Source organism: Mus caroli, chromosome 10 (genome assembly GCF_900094665.2).
Source record: "Mus caroli chromosome 10, CAROLI_EIJ_v1.1, whole genome shotgun sequence".
NCBI classification, from domain to species: domain Eukaryota; kingdom Metazoa; phylum Chordata; class Mammalia; order Rodentia; family Muridae; genus Mus; species Mus caroli.
In genome coordinates, this window is record NC_034579.1 from 4,488,482 (window position 1) to 4,508,473 (window position 19,992).

Genomic DNA, 19,992 nt, shown 5'->3' on the forward strand with positions numbered 1-19,992 from the left:
CTTGAAGGCTCTGTCTACTTCCTTACACTAGCAAGTGCCTCCCACTGAAAAACAGGTTCCCCAACCATTTTTCCTTTGTTAAAAAAAACAAGCCGGGCGTGGTGGTGCACGCCTTTAATCCTACCGCTTGGGAGGCAGAGGCAGGCGGATTTCTGAGTTCAAGGCCAGCCTGGTCTACAGAGTAAGTTCCAGGACAGCCAGGGCTACACAGAGAAACCCTGTCTCGAAAACAAAACAAACAAACAAACCAAAAAACCAAACCAAACCAAACCAAAAACACATCCACATACTATTTTTCCCTGTGTGACATTTATAAGTGACCTCTAGAGGATCAAGACCTCTAAGATTAACTACTGTACCCCCAAGACTAGACCAAATCTAGGTTCATAAAAGATGCAACATCATTAAATGAAAGTGTTACTGTAAAGTTTCTTTTCCATTACAGTTTCTAAAGCACATTTCAAATGACTTAAACTCAGAAAAATAATTTACATGCAATATTAGGAATGGGAAAATAAACACCTAAATGAGAAACACCTTCACTAACTAAAGATGAAGACTGAAAACGAATTCTAATCTCTTCCATCATTAAAGCATACACAGCATGTTACCATTGGCTTGCTTTCCTACACACTGAGGACACAAATGAGAAACATTCACATTGCCCAACTACACTTTCTGCCTACTTTCTGAGAGGTCAGAGCAGATCATGGAGAAAGAGGGACTTGAATTGGAAGGCTAATCTTGTGTACTCTCTCTACACTAGGTTTGCTCTCTGAACTCCATATATGAGAGAGACACTTTGGAACAGCCAGGTTCAGGTTAGAATATCCAATCTGAGATAGATTCCGGGGTTTATAGTTTAGGTTCAGCATAGTTAACTGTCCCCTAAAACAAACCAAGAGTCACTATCCACTGGGGAAACATAAAAGAATCCAGACTTTCTACATGCCATCCTTGTCCTTAATTATATTCTAAATGACTAAAATCAAACAAGAAAAACTAATCCATACTTAAGAAAAAGACAACCAATGAAGAACAGGCCCAAAATGACTTAGCTACTGGATTTAGCAATATGGACTTGAAAGTAGCTCATGAACGCAAGGGTGAATATACTTGGACTTCTCAGGAAATAAGTAGAATATTTTTTTTGTATTCACATATATGAAATTTGTATGTAAGATCTATTTAAGAACTAACATATGTGAAACAGAACTCCACTGGACATGCTTATCTACAGCAGAAGAGAAGAAAATAACGCAGTCTGGAGGATGGACAGAGAGAGCTGTAAGTGGACGGGGCTTCCAGACCCTTTGGGTGCAGCAGGCAGTACCCAAAGCTTTTAATGTCCTTGTAATTAGAGACCGGAAGCCAGGACACATGTAAGTAAGTGGATAGAAACAGACAGACAAACCTTATGGAAGTGTGATTACATTTTTCTCAAGTTAGTAAATGTTGCAAATTTACAGATTTAAGGAAAACATACAAAAGGCCCAATATTGTCTGCTACAAACCAGGGAAAGAAATCTTAAACACAACCTGAGAAATGACACCTATGGCCAGCGAAACAGCATACTTATAGACCGAGTTCACGGTCTAGCCCAAGGTAGTTTTGAATGTGGGGCAATCCTCCTGTCTTAGTTTTTTTCTAAAATACACAGTGAAGAGCAGTGCTGCAAAGTGGAGGAACCATGACCTCTGGTTAGCAGGAAATATGCATACAGAATTCTTAAGACACAGAGGGGTACTATGCCCAAGTTAAGGAGGAACAAGAACAAATTCAGTAATTCCAATGTTAAGAAATAATCTATTTGAGTCAGGCAGGCATGTTGGTGTACACCTTCAATCCCAGCACTCCGGTGACGGGCGGAGTTTGAGGCCAGCCTGATCTACATACAGAGTGAGCTCCAGGACGGCCAGGGCTATGCAAACACTGCCTCGGAAACCAAACCAAACCAAACCTAGCCACACCAAGCCATGCCAAACCAAAGAAAACTTGGTGTCACTTGTTTGTCATTTACTGCTTAAGTGTATTTCAGCAATATTACTGTTGTGCAGGAAAGTAAGATTTTGGTAGAATATATTCAAGGAATGTTGTTTGAGGGTCTCTTTACTACTTTAATGTGTAGTAGCAGAGAAGATGAGCAAGACAGAATTTTCCAGACTTCACTGGAACACCACCACATACTGGTATCTATCTTATGTGGAGATGCTGGAGGGAAATGCTGCCATACAGACACAGAAATTAAAATACAGCCCTTCGTTGGCTGGGAGCTTATGGAAAGGCTAGAATGGTAGACCAGGAACCCAGGAGTCCAGCTGTCTGCTCCCCCACCACTGGGGTTTTAAGTACACACCACCAAGCCTACATTTTATATCTATGTGTTCTAGTACTGAACTCAGACCGAGCCACCCACCTGAGCTCCCCCAAAGCCTAAAATCCTTAAATAAAAGGAACTGATAGGGTTCCTTCTATGAAATTCTTAAGAAATACACATAAACATGACAAGAATTTTCTTTCTATTAAAGCAATAAAAAAGAAGGTAACCATGGTAGATGAAAAGAACAAACTTTCCTACAAAGTAGAGTTCCCTAAGAGTAAAGGAAACAATATTCAGCTTTAGCCCTGGGAGTTTCTAAAGGGTTTTTGTTGTTAAAAAGGGTAAAGAAACAAAGAGGAAAAAAACATGTTAATAGTTAAAAATGGAAGTAACCAACACTATATTATCACAAACTAAATGAAGTAACTAATGTATATAGAATAGAACACACAGTAGTTGCTAAGTAAAACTCTGAGGATTCTAGAAATGTCCTCTTCGGCAAATCATTGAATTTCAATACTTTAGTTATCCTCCTATATAAAACAATGACAAAGTATTCAACTGTCATGAGAATCCAATGAATATTTCATGTTAAGATGACAATGACAGCAAAAAAAAAATCAAGTATCAGTAAAACAGTAAAACTATCATTTTATTTTCCTAAAACAGACAAACAACTCAGAAGTTTACAAGACCACACAGTGTAAGTTAAATATATTATTAAGCCTGACTAGCTTAGGGGAAAAAAGTATAAATAGGTAGCAATAATGATTATTTATCTTGAATAGTGTGGGTTCTCACAAGATAGGAAGGAACCACATTTTAGTAATCAGAGCTTCATGCTACCCTTGCTGCAGAATTTTGAAGTTGATTTAATCTTTGAGTTGTTCCTTTTCAGTTTTCATAGAACAAATGATTGATGTACGTTAGAAAAACTGAGACAGCTAAATGCAGATCTTATCAATATGTAAGCCTGTGGCCAAGCACTCGAGAAGTTGTAGAAGCTGTGTATACAAAGGGACCTTCACTGAGGGAGCTGGAAACTCAAAGTACAGCTATGTGAATGTGAGGGATGAAGCACGGTCATACAGTAGGTCGGCTCTGGAAATGAGGGGAAGTATGGGCAGAGGAAAAAGGGGACCCTGGGGAAAGCACACTAGGAGGACATAGAAGGGCGTGCAGTCGTTGACAGAAGAAACCTCACCGGTACAGTAGGTTTTATTAGCGGCCCAGAGATATACTTAAGTACAATTTTAATATTATTACTGTACACATACCATTTTGAGACAAGATCCCAGGCTGTCTTTGAACTCAGTCTATCTGCCTCAAACTCCCAAGTTCAGGGTTACTGTTTCACCCTTATACAATGTGAATTTACTTGTAAAAAAATTAATTATTTTAACAAAGAAAAAAATGTACCTGCTGAATATCAAACAATAATAGAAAGAAATACAACTTTCACTTCTCAAACACACAAGGATCCTCCCTCAGTTTATGGACAAGAAGGCAAGGAGTCCACTTAAGTATATTCTAGAATTGACTCTGGGGTGACTTTCTGTAGAGTGTGAAGTGCTGAGCTGGGAGAGTACAGTAGAGTACTCAAGAGGCTAGAAAACTGTAGTGGTCGTGCGCTGTCAGACTATTACCAACAATGCAATCGCACTGCTCAGGACCAACCCCTGACTGCTAACAAAAATCTTGACACAAAAACATCAGTTTCACTATTTCAAAGTGGTGAGTCTATCTTGTTCACTGCTGTACACTAAGTACTTAAAAACTATATGGTAGGGATACAGAGATGGCTGGTAGTTAAGAATTCACACTGCTAATTCAGAGTGCCCAGACTCAGTTCCAAGTACCCATGCTGAGATAGCTCTAACCACCTGTGACACCAGCTGAAGAGGATCGGGCCCCTCTAGGCCCTGCACTAGCCACACTGTGCACTAGCCACACTGTGTTACACTTTTCTTCGGTTTCAGAACTTTTTGTTCATTAATTCATAAAGCTCATTCTCACAGGCAAATGTTAGGTTTTGTTTGAGGTAAAGTACAATATTTGTTACAGTATTTATACATTATTACTTTTGTTTCAGTTTTTTTTTTTTTTTTTTTTGAGATAGGGTTTCTCTGTATAGTCCTGGCTATCCTAGAACTCACTCTGTAGACCAGGCTGGCCTTAATCTCAGAGATTTACCTGCTTCTGTCTTCCAGTCATCATCACCTGGTCATTTCTTGACTTTTAAACATGACTAAAACTGGATTATATTTGTAAAAGGTTCTTAGCTTTAAAAATGTTTACAACTCAAATTTTTAAAAGCTGTATCTCTTTTTTATTTTCCCTATCAGCTCTGCACTGTTTTAGGGAAGAATACTTTTAGTAATTTTTAGGAACATATACATCAAATTTTAACAGAACTAGATACATATCAACACCCCTCTGACCGTCAGATGTTAGAACAGTAGCCTCTCCAGGGTTCAATGGAAAGGCAGGCAGTTTTTCTCTCTCCCTACCAGTATGTCTTAATGCTAACTCTAACTCACGTTGCTTTTGTGGATTGGCTGACATTATCAATGAGTTATTTTGAAATAATGTCTTTCCCATAAAAAAAACTGCTGTGCAGTCGGAATAGTTGGATGATGTTATCTACCATCTTTTAAAGTTCCAGTAAGTTATAGAGTCTTCTGACCTAAATGAAGATTTCCAACTGAAACCTAAAAGGAGAATCAAATTATCTAAGCATACACGTTCCCCTGTTGCTGTAGTATATATCATATTATAGGCCAGGTAAGTAATACTTGATATGTGATTTATTTTTAAAGAATTTATAAATGTCATATGTCATCAGCCTAAAAAAGTCAGTTTTTTTTTCCTCCTCTTATTCAGACAGGGTGCTACTATGTCACCCTAGCTGGCCTGGAATTCTTTGTATAGACCATCAACTCATTCCATCTGCCTCTGCCTCTAGAGACCTAGGACTAAAGTGGAGTGCCACCATACACAAGCCATCAACACAATTTTTCTAATAAATTACTGGAATTCTATTTCTTGAAGTGTGATGTTACAATTTTAACAAGATAATCTAAACATATCTGTCAATATTATTTTTCTATGATAGAAATAAAAATTATAGCCATTCAACAAAAAATTTGAAATTTAAGTACTATTACCATTTAAAATAAAAATAAGAATTGCTAGACCTGGTAGTGAATGCTGTTAATCTTAGCCCTTGGGAGGCAGAGACAGATGAAGTGAGTTTGAGGGCAGCCTGGTTTATGTAGTGCTCTAGGACAACCAGGGCTATCTAGAGAGACCTGTCTTAATGAAGATTATAAACAATCTTCAGCACTGACTCTGTCATAGAATTTATAATATGGAATCACACTGCAAAATCAAATTAACTGCCAAGACAATAATATAGCAAACCAGCTATTCAAATGCTAAATTACTTTACCTTAGCTATTATGGTCTAACCTAATACATTTAATAACTTGAGTGAGCAAGTGAATAAGTATTCTATAAAACCAGACAACTTCGCAGGCTGAGAACATTTAACTTTTTAAAGAAAAGCCATATACATTAATAGTCATAGTGTGATTTATGCCCTCCCTTTTTAAAAGGAAACCTTCCTATGGTCCCATTGCTTGGGAGGCAGAGGAAGGTAGATAGATCTCAGTTTGAGGCTAGCCTGGTCTACAAAGCAAGTTTCCCAGGAACAGTCTGAGGGTTACATTGAGAAACTCTATCTTGAAAAACCAAAACCAACCAAGCAAATAAAAACCCATCCCAATTCCTTCACGTAGTACAGTGCCTTAAGGACATGAATGCTGACACTGATTCTGCCTCCCCTGTACAAGTTCTTGAAGGAATGTGCAGGTCAGCCACGGTTGCAATTGACGTTTTGTGGTTTTGTGGTGGGTGCTGCCATTTTCTATGGATTAAGGAAAGTGCAATAAATCTGAGACAAACATATTATATAATTGACTACCTTGTGCATATTTTCCACTTCATATCTTATTATTTTTCCAACACGTTAGCATTTTTCTATGGAAACAAATTTACTTTCCACTGCCTTCTTTCACTTAATTTTTCAGATAAGATATCCTGAACATAAATATTTCTAAAAGAAAACAGGGACTAAGCATGTTAATAAATCCTTATTTATAGGTAACAAGAGAAATGAAAACCAGAATGTTAGAAAAACTCATGTTCTAGTCTTAGAGCATAACCATAAGCATTTATAAGTAATGAATTAACCTGACATATGAAAATGATAATAAAGTTGAATATTAATTTATTCACATGTGGTGGTCTTGTACTATTTGGTGACAGAGCCATCTCAATGCCCCTCCCGTTCACACCAAACAACAATCACCTTCAAGGAGATAAACTATTGCATTGCTATATTAAGGAAAATTATGAGTCTTTTTCTTAGTGTAGTAAGACATCCAAATTACTAAATATAAGAAACTGATGGAAAATATCAAGATGCAGAGTCCATGTATATTAAACATTTTGTTATGGCTTCTTTTAAGCAATCAAGTAATATTTATTTGCATATACATGCAAGTTAACTGAAATACAATTGAATTCAGGTAAATACACCATGTAAATACAGAATTTTGTTTTATCTATAAACAACAAACCCCATCATTTCAAATGACTGGAAAATGTGTTAACTTCATGTGAACACAGAAGAAACAGAACAGTTAAGGACACTCATGTAGTCCCCAATACTACTTGTCTCTCACATGGACTCTGGAGAGGGACCGTTGTTTGATGCTTACTTTTCAATGGAGTCCAGTGCACTATTTTGCACATTTGCAGGACTTGACTCTGTAGCACTTCCACATCATTTCTCTTAAACTGCTTCTGCAGTAATTTGCTACTACTAGCAAACAAACTAAACTAGAAAGACTCATCAGGCAAAAGGTAAGCTACAAGTTAATGTTCACCATGTGTTACAAGATGTTAGGGAGGTGACCATGCCACTCAGGTTAAAGCAAGGGAACTAGAAGTTGTGAACTGTGTGTTGTTATAGATCACACAGCCTAAGCTTGAGTGCCCCAACTTTTGCATACCTGGAAATAGAAAAACTCAAACTGTAGCTGTCCTTGGATGGCTCATTTGCAGTTTACAAATGTTTAACTAAGTAACTGCAGTGAGCTCATCTCTACTGGATACTTCTTTTCCAGAGCAGGTCCAGGAACTGGGTCTGGAGCCTTGAAAGTAGAAGAGAAACTACAGTAAACCTAGAGGTAGGCAGAATAAGAACTGTGGAGCAGACAACGTGAGGTCTGAAAGCAGCAGTCCTACAGCCTCAAAAAGAACATTCAAGTAGGAAAAAGCTTCTTTGACACAGCAGCCAGGGAAATCGATTTACTTCAGTAGACAGTCTTCACTTGCCCCAAGCCTCACAATTCCCCATCCTGGGAAGTAGGAAGGAGCCTTTAGGAAATCTCCAATGGTTCCCAACACTAGCCTGTGCCTGAAATCAGTACAAACTGTAACAGAAAAGCTACAAGACCTATTGTGACTGATAAACTTGGAATTATAAGAATTTATAATCTCAGGTTATTTACTCTTCCCTCTCAATATTATGTTTCCTGTTATCTTTTAACTGCTCTCCTATCTCTTTGAAAATATTTTAGATATATTCAAGCAATGAAATGAATTTCAAGTTCCAACTTTCTTTTGTTAAGACAGGGTTTCTCTATGTAACCCTGGCTGTCCTGGAACTCTGTAAATTAGGCTGGCCTCGAACTCAGATATCCGCCTGCCTCTGCCTCTGGAAGAAGGCTGGGATTAAAGGCACTGGCTCAAGTTCCAATGCTTAAAGGGGATGGCAGATAACAGGTCATACGATGCGTTTCTTAACCAATTAAAACCTGCTTTTCTGTTACCAAGACAGTCATTTGTAAAAAATATTTCTTAGGCCCATATTAAAACAAAAACAAGGGCTGGTGAGATGGCTCAGTGGGTAAGAGCACCCGACTGCTCTTCCAAAGGTCCAGAGTTCAAATCCCAGCAACCACATGGTGGCTCACAACCATCCGTAACGAGATCTAGCGCCCTCTTCTGGAGTGTCTGAAGACAGCTACAGTGTACTTACATATAATAAATAAATAAATCTTTAAAACAAAAACAAAAACAAGCTGGTAACGCTAGAGGTTAGACAAACAGTAGGCTATTAAAAGTGGTAGTCAATGTACTAGTTAAGTTTTAGGGACCAGGAATGATGTCGTTGCACTTGATTCTCAGTAGGCTGGCCCCTTTAGAGTTCCTCTAAGAAGTGAATCCCACACTAGGTCAACTGAAGTATCTGTTCTATCAAATATGAGGACTGTAATGGACCAAGATGAAAGAGTGAGTGAATGCAGGTAAAGGTTGAACAAATAAACCCCTTGCAGTTCTCGTACAAACCAACCTAGAAAAAACACAGTAAAAAATACTTTCCTGCTCCTGGTGGCAAATACAAGCTTTCCATGTTTTGTGATGGTATGTTATAGAGAAAAGAATCCTAGATGACAGGGACCTTGGTTCAACTCTCACTTCAATATGGCCTTGAATAAAAATTTTCCGAGCCCAAAGTTCCTGTTCTACCAAATGGCAGACAACTGGCTAGTCATTCCACCTGGCTGCCTTAAGTTTCACTGTGTACAGGAAGCACCCAAAGCCTGCTGCATATTAAGTTTCCAATACATTGTTTTGCATCACTAAAAAATGAAACACATTCTTTTCTGTTTGCTTTATTTCTGCTCTGAACATCGAGGTGAACTTAAGCTTTCATTTTCATAAATCCTAAAGCAAGAGCCATGTTTAATAAGCTTTAGGTGTAATGAGAGTGCCTCACATTCTTAGAGATGTGAGTGATTTATCAACACTGGCTTCAGAAGAGCTACAACAAAGAATAGATGAGACAGCTCAATTCTCACAGCTGAAGATAAACAATGATGGAACAATTTACATTAAGGATATAAAGATAGTTGGTAGAAAACAAGATTCCCCCCCCCCTTCAAGTAAAGTAGAAAATAGGTGTGCCAATAGATTTGTTAGAACCTAGCTCTAGAATGCAGAACTTAAAACAACAACAACAAACCCAGGAAAGTAAATAATCCATGATATAACTTGATTTTTATACAGTTAAAGAAAATAGCCTTCTACCACATATGGGTAATAATTTCCCTCTTACTGATAGAATAGTGGTTTCCACACAAAATTATTATTTACCAAATATGGCTCTTAGATCAGATTACAACTCCTCTGCCATTTACCAAGTATAAAGCAAGTGTCACAAGCCACAAGGAATTTAAGAAAAACATTTCTTTACAGTTACTTAAAATGTATTCATATCACAACTTTCTTTCAAAATAGTTTTAAAAACTTGACATGGAAGTATGTCACTCAGATAGGATTTTATCTGTATATTCCTCACAGAGGGGAAAGAAAGTCCTGAGAGATTCCCTGTCACTAACTCTTTTGGAGAACTTTCACTACTTAAAGACTCCCAAGGAGGGAGAGCACTGTCGATAAACCAATATAATTTTATAACTCGCTCCCATATTGAAATCTCATTACTCACAGTAACATTTCAGCTTGTTCTCTTGGCTGTTTTCCATGTAGAAAGTATTAGAGAATAGTAGACTTGTCTCCTCCCTCTCGATCACACTTGGCTTTACTTACGTATTTACTTTTGGTCTAACTGTATTATGGAGCACCTCCAGGACAATGTTATCTAACAGTGATGTTGGGGGTAGGGAGGATGGCAGGCAGGTCTCATTACGCAGCCAGGTCTCCTTTTGCCTCAGCCTCCTATGCAGTTATAGGCAACATCCCAATAGGCTTTGATTTATGACTTCTTAATAGGAAGTTGGCATTTTCCTAAATACTAAAATGGGAATTCTAGCATCTTACCATTTTCTAGTACCAAAATGGTGGTTTCTGGTCTGAGATGTGAACACAGGAATATCGCTATATTCTTCTTTTTAAAAATAACTTGAAATTCCCCTCTTCCACTTTTTGATATCCTTTAGGTTTTCCACACCAGAGTTCAACTAACACTAATTAATCTACAATATTATTATAGTGATATAATGCTGGAGACCACTTGATAAATTAATTAAGCATTTTTTTCCCACTAACTTTCCTGAGACTGGTCTGTAGTCTTTTATTCTATTTTACTACCATGGTATGTTTGGCTTTGTAGAAAGAACCTCAAAGTTCACCTTTTCCTCTCTTATGTTGTGAAATAGTTACCTGATGCTTGAAGTTCAAAAAAAAAAAAAAAAAATCAATGTTTAAAATCTCCAAGGTCTGGTTACTCTGTGTAGGGAGTGTTTAAGTTAGACCTTTCATCCTGTGAGTCCAGACCCTTCCATACTTCCTTTTCTCCCTCCCTCTCTCCCTTTTCAGGATCTCCCTTTAACTAAGAACATGTAGAAGTCTTAGTCATCTTAAACACACTGCCACGTGCATACACCGAAGTTGCCAGTTAAGTCTGAAAGGGATTCAGCAAGTACTAATTCATAAAACAACTTATTCCAACTGCCCTCTACATTTTAGCCTAGCTAGTGGGAAGCCAATGAGCACAGAAGAAATTACAGCAGCGGCGTAAGAACTGAAACAACACAAATAAGAAACAATATTCAGGCTCCTTTCCTGCTTGCCACTCCCACTAAAATCCATTCCAGTTTGCCTTCTCCAGTTTGGGTCTCTACATCAGAGGTCAACAAAGCTATAGATTCCCCCTCTAGCTTTTGGTTTTGAATGCATAAGATAACCATGATTATGTTATTTTGAAAATGCAATTTGACAGGTTCAATGTGACACATCCAAATATGGACTGAAATTGAGAACAGTGATTACACCGGAGATGAGGAGGAGAGCGGTCAATAAGTGAAAACAAGGTTGTAAAAGCCCAAGGTAAACAATTAGAGGGAAGCAAGGTAGAGAAGCAGCACAGTTACCTTAAAGAGGAACTGCTGACACTGCTGTGCTCTGCTGTGAAAACCCTAGCCCTTTCACTTCCGTGTGCACCTCTCCTTCAAATCCTAACCTTAGGTATCTTTAGGGTCATGCAATTTAGATTAAAATCTATTAAATGTACCTTTAAAAGAAAAAAGGCAGAGTCTCATATACTCTAAGCTGGCCTCAAACTCTCTGGGTGGTTGGCCCTCTTGCTTCCACCTCCCCGGTGGCATAACTACAGGTGTGCATCATCACGCATGGCTTATGTTTTGCTGAGCTTGGGGCCTTAGGCATGCTCAGTAAGCATTCTACCACCTGTGCCATTATTTACCTACTGCTAAATCTACTTACTTTAAATATTTAAGTTTCAAAAAAAATATTCTTGTGTATAGTCATCATCCATGGCCCTGTTCTTAGAAGGGCATTTTTTGACAAGTGCATTCTCAACACTGAGCACATTCCAGTCTTTATCTTCTTCCTTTTCCCTCTCCATTAGTCCCCTTTGCTCCCACTATAGCTTTATATCAGTGTTATATACAAATACATGGTTTTACATATTTTTATCACATCTAGCAACTGAAAATGAGAATGTATATGGTATTTGTCTTTCTGAGACTGGCTTGATCCACTTTCATCTACTTTGTTCTTCTAAGTGGAAAGCATTCTATCTGTGTACATACACCACATTTTCTTTATCCATTCCTCTGCTGTACCTCTGTGACTTGACTTGGAGGCCTGGTTTGGGTGCATGACATGATAGATCTATGTTTAGGTCTTTGAGAGGTGTTCACATTGATTCTCACAGTTGCTGGACTACCTCACCCGCCCATCAGCAGTGTACATGGGACTTTCCTTCTGCTCCTAGCCTTGCCAGCATTTATTATTATTACTTGTTTTCTTAAAACTGATCCACTTTTACTTCCCATCAGTTCTTATATCTGTAGAAATCCATTCTGGCTTTCTGAACATATTCAAACCACCTTTCTTCCCTCAGTGAGCAATGTTCTTGCTTAGAATGCAATCTCTCCACTTTTGACACATGCTAAAACTACTTCTTCAAAATCAACCTTAGTTTGACCTTCTTCTTGAATTCTTCTCCCCTGCTTCAGTCCTCACGGCGACACTCAGAACTACTAATGCGCCTGTGGACTAATAAACACCACGAGTCATCACCATTCTTGTACTGTTCTATGTTTTTGGTGACATGGACTATGTGCTTAAATATAGGACATTGCCTATATGCAATATTGACACATAAGGTGTACAAAATAACTAAAATGTTCTTAGTCCATTAGACTTTTGTTTTGCAATTTCAAATACCAGAAAATACATTGGGAAAACCAAAATTCCACTAGTTGATGTGGGTTGAATATGCTTGACTTAGGGAGTGGCCCTATTTAGAGGTGTGGCCTTGTTGGAGGAAGTGTGTCACAGTGGGTATGGGCTTTAAGACCCTGATCCTAGCAGCCAGGAAGCCAGTCTTCTAGCAGCCTTCAGATGAAGATGTAGAACTCTCAGCTCCTCCTACACCACGCCTGCCTGGATGCTGCCATGCTCCTGCGTTGATAATGGAATGAACCTCTGAACCTGTAAGTCAGCCCCAATTAAATGTTGTCCTTATAAAAGATGCCTTGGTCACAGTGTCTCTTCACAGCAGTAAAGACAGCAGCTAAAATGGATTATCTAAAACCCCAATGAGAACCTAGATGCTCATTAAAAACCCATGAAGCCGGGCGTGGTGGCGCATGCCTTTAATCCCAGCACTCGGGAGACAGTGGCAGGTGGATTTCTGAGTTTGAGGACAGCCTGGTAGCCTGGTCTACAAACTGAGTTCCAGGACAGCCAGGGCTATTCAGAGAAACCCTGTCTCAAAAAAAAAAAAAAGAAAAAGAAAAAGAAAAAGAAAAGAATCCATGAACTTATTTACTGAGCAGTAAGGAATTTCATGAATTTATTAATTAAGTTAGTAAATTAGGGAAGGAATACCTTAAAAGTAGGAACAAAATACTTCATTTCAAAGTATCTACAACACACACCTAGACTCTATGGACTAAGTTTCTTACATATCTTAGTGGCAGGCCTTGGATTAGAACCTGGATTTTGACTCATTCTGAAGCTATAAAACACACACTTTTGTCTTCTGCAAAGAGGTTTAGTATGCAAGGTGGGTACATGTGCATACGGTCCCCTATTTCAGAACGTCATGAAACATATGCAATATAAAGAAATAGACTTGGAACTAAAACATACATTTATTAATATAGATATATATATAACATACATGATGTAGTTTTAAATCTACATATAAAATTCATAAATACAAATTTGAGGGTTTTAATTACTTTACATAAGTAATTTTACCTAGTGATAGGAGATGAATGATGTCCTATTTACTGATTACTATTTGGATTGTAAACACAGCATGTGGTTGCAGTTTTCTGTAACTAGCTCTAACAACTTACTTTATTTCACATATAAAAAACCCAATCTATCCATGGTCTAGGGATGGGGTGAGATGATAGTCACAGCACTGGCATATCTCTAAGTATTCTTCACACAGGTCAGAGAAGACCTCAAGCGGAGAACAGGAATGAGGGTAGGAAATAAGGGACTGTTCTCCACACATAATAAGCTCTGCTGGTGGCTATGACTAAAAAGAACATACTTTTTCCTAAAGGGAAGCTCTTAGATTACAGCCATGGAATTAAGACAGTGAGGGAGGGAGAGAAAGGTGGGTCTGGAACAAGTAAACCAGCACCCCGACAACACACACACACTACCAGCTTTAACAGAACAACAGACCGAAACTCAACTCACTGACTCCTACCCAATAATGCATTGCAAGCAGTGTGACCCTGAAGCCAAGAACCTTTCCTATCTTAACACACTCAAGTATCACTGATCACTACCACCAAGCTTTCTTGCATTCATCCCGCTATTACTACCGTAATGTTCTGGTTCTGCTATCTGTTACCTTTATAACCAATTAACAACAACCTTTTAGCTGATACTTTGTCCTACTCAACAGCTTTTCTTCTTCTTTTTTAAATATTTATTTATGTGTATGAGTATACTGCCGCCATCTTCAGACATACCAAAAGAGGGCATTGGATCCCATTACAGATGGTTGTGAGCCACCATGTGGTTGCTGGGAATTGAACTCAGTGTATGAGTATACTGCCGCCATCTTCAGACATACCAAAAGAGGGCATTGGATCCCATTACAGATGGCTGTGAGCCACCATGTGGTTGCTGGGAATTGAACTCAGGACCTCTGGAAGAGTAGCTGGTGCTCTTAACTGCTGAGCCATCTCTCCAGCCCCTCAATAGCTTTTCTAAGCTGTGTTTTACAATAGCAACAGGCCTATTAACTGTCCAAAATATAAACTGGGTCCTATCATATTGTTCCTATGAGAAGCAAGGGATCTTTATAGTTGACTGGTATTGACTTTGGGTACACGTCCTTGGCGCTGAGATAGGGAACGCAAAGGAGGAAAAGTAAGAAGGGAACTTATAAAACAGAGCCAAGAAGGTTAGTGTGATGGTTTGTATATGCTTGGCCTAGGGTGTGGCACCATTAGGAGGTGTGGTCTTGTTGGAGTAGCATGTCACTGTCCTCCTGGGCTTTAAGACCCTCATCCTAATTGCCTTGGGGAGTCAGTTTTCTCCTAGGGCATTCAGATGAAGATGTTGAACTCTCAGCTCCTTCTGCACCATGCCTGCCTGGATGCTGCCATGTTCCTGCCTTGACAATGAACTGAACCTCTGAACCTGTAAGCCAGCCTCAATTAAATGTTGTCCTTATAAGAGTTGCCTTGGTCATGGTGTCTGTTCACAACAATGGAAATGCTATGACAATTAGCTACATGAAATCACAAATGAACTGGCATCAAATTCACTGTACCTGTTCATCTCTGTATTTCAACACTTGTAATACCCAAGGCCAGCTTAGGCTATAAAATAAGATGCTATTTAGAAAAAAGAAAAAAAAAGTACCAAGAAGGCCAAATGAAAAGAGAAAATGTAAAGCTTTAATAACAGTACGTGTCAGGTAACTGGGCCAAATGATTTATAATGTGTTTGCTCGTTGAATGCTGCAAATAATCATGAGAAGCAGGTACTTGGTCAGATAAGCACACTCTGCTTCACCCACATCACTGAAATAAATACGAGTTATTACATAGCCTCTTCCTCCTGTTCCCGGTGCTCAAACCAGGGCACTAAGTATTCTTATATTGGTGTCAACAATATCAGAGAGCATCATATACATCCTATTAGCTTGTCATAGACTGACTGTACTTATCTGTACACGAGTGTACAAGGATACATACATAACACACACTACGCATCTGGAAATAATACTTTAGTGCTAGTAGATAGCTCATTTGGAGGGACCCGAGTTTGATCCCTAGTACAGATATTTTTTAAAAAGCCAGGTGTGTGACCTGTATAATCCCAGCCTTTAGGAGGCAGAGAAGGTGTATCCCTTGGGTTTTATGTCCAACCAGCTTAGTTGAACTGGTAAACTTCAGTCCAGTGAGAGATCTTGTCCCAAAAACCATAGTGAATAGGCTCCTTACAGGAGGTGTTCCTTTGGCCTGCATATGCATTTGCACGCATGCACAAATAGTATTTAAAAATTACCTACTTTCCTGCTATTTAAATGTACAATAGAACAGTAAAGGTTCACAGTGTTTTTGTCTTATACAACTCAAAATGAAAAAGAATATGTAAATGTTTTATAAGTACAATATCTGACAAAGAAAAATGTAGCTTATACCTATTTCTGTCATCACCTGCAAACAGCAAGGCTAGTTAGAAAGGACATTTTCCAAGACATTTCTATGCTACTGTGTATTGTATGAGCCCAGGCTACCATAGGCAATGTGTAATCTACTCAACACCATCCTGGACCACAAAGAGGATGTATCTGTAGACCCAGCAGCACTAGGGAAGAATGACAGCACAAAGCAAAATGCAAGCTTTAGTAGCTTTGGCTGGTGAAGGTTAAGTTATGGTGCATTCTCCAGCAGTGAGATACAGATTTAAATGTCTCAAGGTCCTCCTACTCAGAAAGATACACAAATGTAACCTGGATTCTTAAATACATTTGTTTTCAAAGTCAAGTAAGTGTACTGACTTTAAACCTTGGTAGGCTGTGTGCATCATTCATTCACAAATATTTACTACTAGCCTCTGTGCCACAGCATTGTATTACAGTGTTAAAGGACTCCTGGGACGGCAGCTGTTACTGCCATGCCCGCTGCATCCTTGCATATACCCAATGAGCTTTCCTTTTTCCAAAAGAAAATGTTTAAAACAACTGAGTACAAAATATTGAAAAATTAAGACAATTATAACAAATTGGTAAATCCTACAAATAAAGCAATGTTAGCCATCTATAAATCACCAATAAGAAAGTACCATTAGAGCCAATGATCAGTTACAGCAGAAAAAAGGAGATGTTGTAAAAATATTTCCAGAAGTTAGTGAAGTGTAAAGCAAATCTGAGTGGGCCCCAAGGCTCATGCTTTCCTTCAGCAGCTGAGTCTGAGCTGTGCCTCTCCTCCTCAGCTATGTCTCTCTGGATGGCTTTGTGGACAAGAAATGCTGTCAGAGGACACCATCTGAGGACTTAACCATGTCAAGCTCTTCACAATACTCACAAGACCACTTCAGTTTATAAAGGCTTGGACAAAGCTCTGAATTATCAGTAAAGAACTAGGATAACTAATATTAGAACCACTCATTTATGTAACAAATAAGTATAGTTCAAAACAAATGTAATCTTTAAAAATCCATCCTCAAAATAATCTCCCAACTATACAATTCCTGGTGTTCTTAATATCAGATAGCCAATGTTTGTTGACAAGCAGAACTAATCCACACTGTCACAAAATCCTTTACGTTGCTACCACACTAAATGTACTAAACCGAAAGGAATTACAATTCATGACAAATCTATATTTCCTCAACTGACACACTTATCTCTAGCCTCAATCTCACGCCTAAATTCCACTTTAAACATTGAATGAATGGCCCACTTGATGCTATGAATTCTCATTAGAAGGCATTTGAGAGCTGATGTTCAGAAGCAAGCTCCTGACTGCCTAGCCCAGTCTCAACCTGCCATTTCCCTCCTTTCCCAACTCAGTCAACAGCAGCTCCACACTTCCAACTGCTCTGGAAACCCCTTGGGAGTCCCTCCTGAATCCCCGTTCATGCCTCACATACGATTCATCAGCAGCTCCTGCCCACACAGGGCCTGCAACACATCCACACCCTGACCTTTTCTCACCCTTTACTGTTATTACCCTGGTTCCAGCCACTCTGCCTCTCATCTGGATCACTGTAGTAATTTTCAATGATTTTTCAATCATTTTCTTTGCTTACACCTTTGTTCTATTTTCGTAATCTACTCCACACACTGCAGAGTAATGTTTTAAAAAGGAAGTTACCTGTTTAAAGAAGACTATACAATCAGTTAATGATGTATAAAAAGTATGTGACATCGTCCAGGACCCGACTGTGATAAAAAAGTTTAATCAACTAGAACTAGAAAGGGAACTGATAAACAGCACCTACAGAAACCATTCAGCCAATAGATCTCTCGAGATCAAAAACTGAACACATCCTGAGATCTGAAAATAGGTAGCAAGAGCTGTAAGACAAGAAAAGAAAAGGCACACAAACTGAAAAGGAATGAAAATGGACTGGGCTCACAAGTATACTGAAAACTCACAGAACCTATCTAAACAGTTTTTCAAAAGTCTCAGAATACAATGTGTGTCCTCAGAAATCAACTATATTGGTGTATGTTAACAATGAACAATTAAAAGGCAAAGTTTAAAACATAATAGCCACTTACAACTGCTTGTAAGGCCTAGGTATAAATCTACAAAAGTGTGTATAATATGTATGCTGTAAACTACAAAAAGTAGAGGAAGGAAATAAATAAGTAAGCAGAGAAAGAGACTATGTTCATGGACTGAGTTAGTAAGAATGTACATTTTCTTCAAAACTGACCTACAAGTGTAATTCCCACCAAAATCCCAGTGGTACTTTTTAATATGAAAAAGAAACAGAATAGCCAAAACAATTAAAAACAATGAAGTTAGAGAAACTTGATAATTTATCATGTAGTTACAGCAATCAAAATAGTGTAATACTAGTGGGAAGGACAGATCCAAAGAAAAAAGAAAAGAATAGAAAATCCAGAAATGAACCCTTGCTATTATAGCCATGTGACTTTTGTCAAAGTTGTAAAAGCAATTCAATTTACTCTAAAGGCAAATATTCAACCCAAACATCAGACCTTAATATAAAAATTAAATCAAAATAGATGGCACATTTCTGTATCACATTCAAAACTTTTATAATAGGAAAAAAAATCTTTGAGAACAGATGAGTTCTGAAAGTTAACAAAAAAGGTAAAATCCATAGAAGATAAAATGAATAGAAATAATAGCTAGACTTCATAAAAAAAACCAAACAAACCAACTTCTATGTAAAAGATGCTGTTAAGAGGCTAGAGAAGTCACACGCTAGGAGAAACTCTGCAAATCGCTAAACAAGAAACTTGATCTAGATGCGTAAAGCAATCTTTAAACTCAGTAAAAGAATGTAAAATATGTATAGAATCTAGGCACCAGACCACTGAGGAGACATCAACAGCAAAGAAGCACATGAAAACATATTTACATGTATTAGGGAAATACAAATTAAGCTACAATGAGATATTACCTATTAGGCTGGCTGAGATGAGAAAATTGACAATACTAAGTGCTGGTGAAAACACAAAGAAACCAGATTCTTGTACAGTTCTAAGTGCAATGTAATCGGCACAATAACCCTGGAAAGCCAGCCAGCCAGCCATCTTTAACAAGCAACCATCTTTACTTTTAGAAACTAAAGAAAATGAAGCATGATTTAGAAAGAGCTTATACCAGACAGTGGTCAAAGAAGAATCACCTATCCTATGCCTTTTCTAATTCCCTGATCCAACAAACTGCTATATGTACCAATAGTTCATTTCTTGTTAGTGTACTATGGTTTAGTCATATGCTAATCTGAAGGATTTTGGATTCTCTATTCTGGGGCTATAAAAATTCGGCTGGGAGTTGTGTTGTATTTCATACACAAACTCGATGTTAAAAGCCTTAATGACTGCTTCCCCCCTCACATTCTTTGTATCCAGTTTACTTGCCCTTACATATCTATCTGAGTGCCCTCATCCCATTCACATATATATGCCACATCTCCGAGGCCAAGTAGGAACATTGATTTTCTATGCCATGTTGTGACTAACATCCGCCATTTGGCACACTTCACTGCCCTGATGACCATATCTCATTGTTAGTGAGAATAATAGTCACCTGCTCACTCAAGTAACTATACAAAATCTGGCTACTTTCAAGAAGCGAAAAAACTTTCCAATCATTAGTCTTTTCTGTTGAAATAGGCAAGGTGTCTTTTGTAAAAAACGGTACTTCTGTCCAGCAACACAGAGAACAGAGAGGAAACCTCGGAATCCTCTGCTTCCGTGAGAGCCAAACTGACTCACCACTTCTACCTGGGTGCACTCACGTGCACACCCAACATACCACTCACAGCTTTATTCTCATAATGTCAAACTGGAGACCCCAAAGTCCTGCAAACTAATGTTTTTAAAAATTATAGTACACCCCAACAATATTATGCTTTTTGG

The 19,992-nt window shown here is 38.4% G+C and overlaps 1 protein-coding gene across 2 annotated transcripts in view; it reads right to left on the reverse strand.

The window, feature by feature from the left end:
* The window catches only part of Tab2 (TGF-beta activated kinase 1 (MAP3K7) binding protein 2), a 52,037-nt gene that overhangs the window by 21,667 nt on the left and 10,378 nt on the right, over window positions 1-19,992 (reverse strand). The window contains exon 1 of one of the 2 annotated variants that reach the window (XM_021174740.2): window positions 7,400-8,025. The exons of the other annotated variant lie outside the window; for it this stretch is intronic. The gene's annotated coding sequence lies outside the window, so the exon portion shown is untranslated. Of the gene's footprint in view, window positions 1-7,399; window positions 8,026-19,992 lie in introns of those variants that run through there. 2 annotated transcript variants of the gene reach the window in all.